Source organism: Morone saxatilis, unplaced genomic scaffold (genome assembly GCF_004916995.1).
Source record: "Morone saxatilis isolate NCDOM2014 unplaced genomic scaffold, NCSU_SB_2.0 Contig1, whole genome shotgun sequence".
In the NCBI taxonomy this organism is placed as follows: Eukaryota; Metazoa; Chordata; class Actinopteri; family Moronidae; genus Morone; species Morone saxatilis.
The window spans coordinates 15,666,485-15,671,509 of record NW_023339651.1 but is presented as its reverse complement, the minus strand read 5'-3'; positions in this window follow the sequence as shown (position 1 = coordinate 15,671,509).

Below are 5,025 nucleotides of genomic sequence, written 5' to 3'. Positions count from 1 at the left end.
CACACCAAGTGTAAAATAAAATGTGGGTTTCATTAATCATCAAGAAATGCCCATGTGATTACTTTTTTTTTTTTTTTTTACTAAAGATACAAACAGGGACCATTTTAAAAAACATTTCTCTTCTTTCCCAGGTGCTTTATGGCTGTTTTTATGTGAAGGCTTTATTTAACTGCAATGCCTTCTGGGAATTTGAATTCTTAAAGAAGAGAAGGGGTGTATGTTCTGCCATTGGTTGTCATGTAAGCGTTCAATAAATATTCCAGGTCTATTATGGCTTATAACAGCTTAATAACCAACTTCAAATGCAATTCAGTTCAATGCGTGTACCAAAGAAACATGTGAACGAAGACATGCTTTTCCTCTAAGTCAAGTCTTGTGTTCAGAATTGAGGAAGGTGTGTGTTGACAGTGTGGAAAAAAACTAGCAACCGGACCTTGAGTTCAGTTTTTGGGAAAATCAAAGATGCTTCCTATATCACATTAATGTCTCCTCCAAACACCTGAAAGTCAACTTAAGCTCTAATTTTATCACCTCTCCTTTGTCAACTTTGTGAATTCCCCCTTAAAGTTTTACTAAAATGATGGAACTAAATTGAGTGTCAATAGGCCTGAAAAAATCATAACTGAGGTGAAGTTGTTGGAGACACCCTAATAAAATTATATTATTATAAATTAAATTACAATGCTGACAAATGAATAGGCAAGATAAGAAAATCAGCTAGGAAAAAACAGATTTGAAATCATTTGCTGTGTTTTTTTTTCCCTTTTTAATTTACTGGTGGTTGAAAAGGCAGAATTGGACCTCTGTGTCTGACAATGAGTCGGATTTAAGACACAGAGTTTGACCATTACCCAACATGAGCTACTGTACAAGTCTCTGTGCTGCACTAAGGATGCAAAAAGGAAAGGAAGGAAAATCATTTATTGCACATTGCATTAGAAATAAACTAGTGAATTTCAACAGTGTGTTTTGGAGTGGAAGTAACAGAGTTAAGGTCCTGCAGGCTCCACCCATACAGGTGTTTGCACTTAGATTAGAAGTCCTCTCATGACTGTCATCCCTCGCTCTCCTGCTTTGTTCTAATTTTCCAACAAATGTAAAACATATGCCGTCTGAATCATTCGAAAGCTCACGTAAACATTCTACAGAGTGGCATTAATATAACAGAATAGCTCCAACCAGCTAGCCAGCTAAAATAACAGGCCTTTTTCATGAAGACCTTTTCAAGAAGTGTTGGAGAATGGAGGAAACATAGTAATTTAACTTATTTTGGAGATTGATTTTTGCTACAGCTTTTTTAAAACTGGTGGATTTAGACAAAAATAATTTCATCCTCCTTCAAAATATGCACATCTATCTATTTTATAGCACGTTAAAGGGGAACAGCACATTATTATGTATTTGTATGCCCTTCCCTTAAAACAAAGAGACACTCCATACTGAATTGCTAGTGGCAAAGAGACTGGTTCTACTACAACAGTCAATAAGAGGCTTTCTTCTGGAGCTCTCTGAAGGTTGCAACTGGAGGAACACCTTAAAGTTCCTCAAGCCCTTTTAATTTTACATTGTACGAATATCTTGTGTCTCACAGTTTGACACGAAACAAAGGCCACTGCCTGTTACTAATATGAGCTGAGGACAAGCACAGGGACACTACCCATGGCTCACTTCAGCAAGGACGCAGTAACAGGAGACGCTATTGATAAAGTTGTCAACAAAGCCCCCCCCACCCCACCCTGAGGCTCAAGGACACCCTAACCTTCACAGCCAAGACGCGCGGGGCGGAACGCTGAACGGACACCGGGAGAGAAGAGTTGTGTAGGCATTTTTTTTTTTTTAATGTTTAGATATTTACTCTGTGAAAAGGTGAGAGCCCATCTGAATGGTCAAGACAACAGCTTAGAATACATTTCAAAGGGACAAACATGAACATTTGAAACAGCTGACAGAGGCGTCTGATTATAGCAGGCTTCTACCTGTACTTTGACATTTAACAACACTCATAGAAATCTGTAGAGTCAGAGGAACAAAACAAAAATGATATGAGGTCTAGGTCTATTGTATTGCACATACAGAAAATGCTCATTCAAGTTTGCATACAATGATTAAGAAATATTCCCAGAAGAACCACTGGTATAAGAAAAGCAAAGAAGGACTGAAAATAACCAAAAAGGGTGATTGTGATTAGCTGAAACTGGATAGAAAAGAGAGAAAAAAAGAGTGAAATTCTTGTTTAAAAGAAACTTTTCTTGACGTGGTGAGCTGTGGCTCAGGTAGTTTTCACACTGATGGTTCACTTTTATTCCCTCCATGATCATATACTGCTAGAGAACTGTGTGACAGGAGCGGTGAATGAAAACAATGCAACATCAAGCTACTAGTGTGTTTGGGGAAAAACAGACATGACTAGCACAACACAGGGCTACATTCACAAAGCAGGTCTTGATTCTATTCTGGGATGTAACCCAGTCAGATCTGACACCGATAGGACCTGGAAGTGACAGCGATGCAAACAAGCAAAGCGAAAGGGTTTTTGTATCTTTGCGTCTCCTCTCTGGGATAAAGTACATGCGGTTTCAAGTCCCCTCTTTGAAATTTCTAGTAGGCAAAAACTATTAAAAATTTCAAAAACTTGATTTTGGTTGTCTTGTTTTGTTAAAGGGTTCACAAATAGATAAATTCAAGTGTCCAATATTTAAAAAATATATTCAAGTTGCTCACATTTTGCAGATCTAACAACACCAAGAGTCTGCAGTCAATGAATGTGACGTGAATGTACCAATACATTTAGATTGTTGTTTTCAAAGAGTGGTATTTAACATCAGCGGTGGTTAAAAGTCATCAGTTTCCCGTAAGTTGTGTCATGTTGCCTTTAATGCTAACACATTTCTCAGAAAAGCTGACGAGTATTTTATTGTTCAGATAAATGATTTCTTGCATGTCCAAATGATCCACGGGAGCAATGATGTCTAAACTGTGCAATTTGAGCTGCAGTTGAATGTAGCCACAGTATTTTAATGTGTTTCTACCACTCAGACTGTCAGGCATAATGGGAACTTGAGCCAAGAACTGCCAGTATAAATTGAAGGCAATTCTGTTTGTGGACATGTTTCTGTCCTCTGGCAGCCGCTGTGCTTGGTGACAAAGCTGGAGGCTCATTTCCATCAGAACAATTATCTTTGCCATACAACAATGATCAGTCGTAGTCACGGCAGCTGTACTAATATATACAGGCAAAAGGCTGTATTGCTCAGTGTCAAAATGAAGAATTGACCTGCTGTTTGAAAAAGAGTGGTTACAAACAGTCTCGGCCCTCCAGACCAAACATTAGTAAAGACTAATGTCTATGCAGTAGTACAGTGTTTGCACTATGCTGTCTGAAGTCAAGTGAACTGAAAAGGGTCATTACAAAAATAAAGCTGATCAGTTTGATTGGTTTTGTCAGGAAAAAATTATATTTACTGTCACTTGTCCAACATGTTGTCTACGTATTTAACAGTGTCCAACCAAACAGCTCATTAAAGGGGTACTCTGGAGATTTAGTAAACTTCCATAAACTTGGAGGCCTTTTGAGAATCAGATTTTTAAAGATAACAGCGAAAACAGAAGCAGCCGAGGCAGAGATATGTTGACTTCCCTTGTATGGGGTCAAACTAAAGAAAACAACCTGGGTCCTACATTTCCCATAATACAGCTGGATAGGATCTTGGGTTAGAGCCTTGCTGCCTGCTCACGCCCACATTTTTCAAACTTGTAATCAACATTTCTGTTATAAATTTGTAGTCTTCAAGCCCAAGCTGGGATAACCTTGATGATATCACTATGACATCATCAGGGTTATTCTCTCGGACCCAATCAAACTCCTCCAGAGCGACAGAAGAGATCTTATAATTGTTTGGACAGATTAGTACCATCCATATCACGTAAATTGTTCTTCCTGTCTAAAATCAGCAGAGTGCCCCTTTAATCAATATTTTTGATATTACAACTAAAACAAAGTACTTCCTGTAGGAGTTGCTAGTACTGCCAGTTCCACTGAGAATCAACACCTCAGCTCATTGTTTTGGTTCACCGCTCCATATAGACTCCCAATGGCTGTCACCAATCCCACATATAAAAACTTGTAGGCAGCCATTGCACACAAGCCGTGTGTATGCTGGTGACGAAAGGCAAACATTGAGATGTAACAGACAAACGTGACACATATTGGACCACATCAAGAATCAAAGGCGAATGAATACTGGATTTACATTCATCAGGTGGCGAGAAAAAGGTGGGGGGGTCATTAGGTGGTCAGTAATGCAGCTTTAAGACCATCATTTTTGCATGGAAATTTCTTTTCCCTAGACAGTATGATATGATTGACTGCAATGACTGCTATGACTGATACACCAAGGAAACAGTCTTATCTCTGTGAGCTACGTCAAACTGAAGTGTATCATATGGGCCAATTACATATTCATCAAACTCTCTCACACACACACACACTTACACACACCCTCCCGCCAGCACCCACACACCAAATGTTTTGTCTGCAAGATTCATGAAATCATTTAAAAAAGGCAGCAGTTATAGCTTAGAATTGATCTAAGAGTTCCTGAATCTAAAAAAAATACAGAAGTCTTAGCCTAGCGGTAAAACTAACGTCTTTTAGGACATTAACCCTTTTTTTGTTTCGTCTTGTAGAAGGCACACAAACTACCACAAAAGTATAGTAATAATCTTCAAATGTGCAAAAAAGCTCAGTTTACATCATTTCCTCAATAAAAGAATGAAGGGTGGGGGAAAAGAAAAAAAATATTCAGTATCTCACTCTCTGCCAGCCCCCTCCTGTTTCTGTGGAGGAGAATTGCAGTGTCCGTGGGCGTCATAGTAGAAATGTGCTTTAGAACCAACACAAGCACCTCTGCATTTCTTCCATTGGCACTTAGTTAGCATTAGTGCAGATACGAGGGCAGAGGCAGAGTCTGCATCAGCAGCATGATGTGCTGATTATGCGGTTGAAAGGCTGCACACCAGCATGAT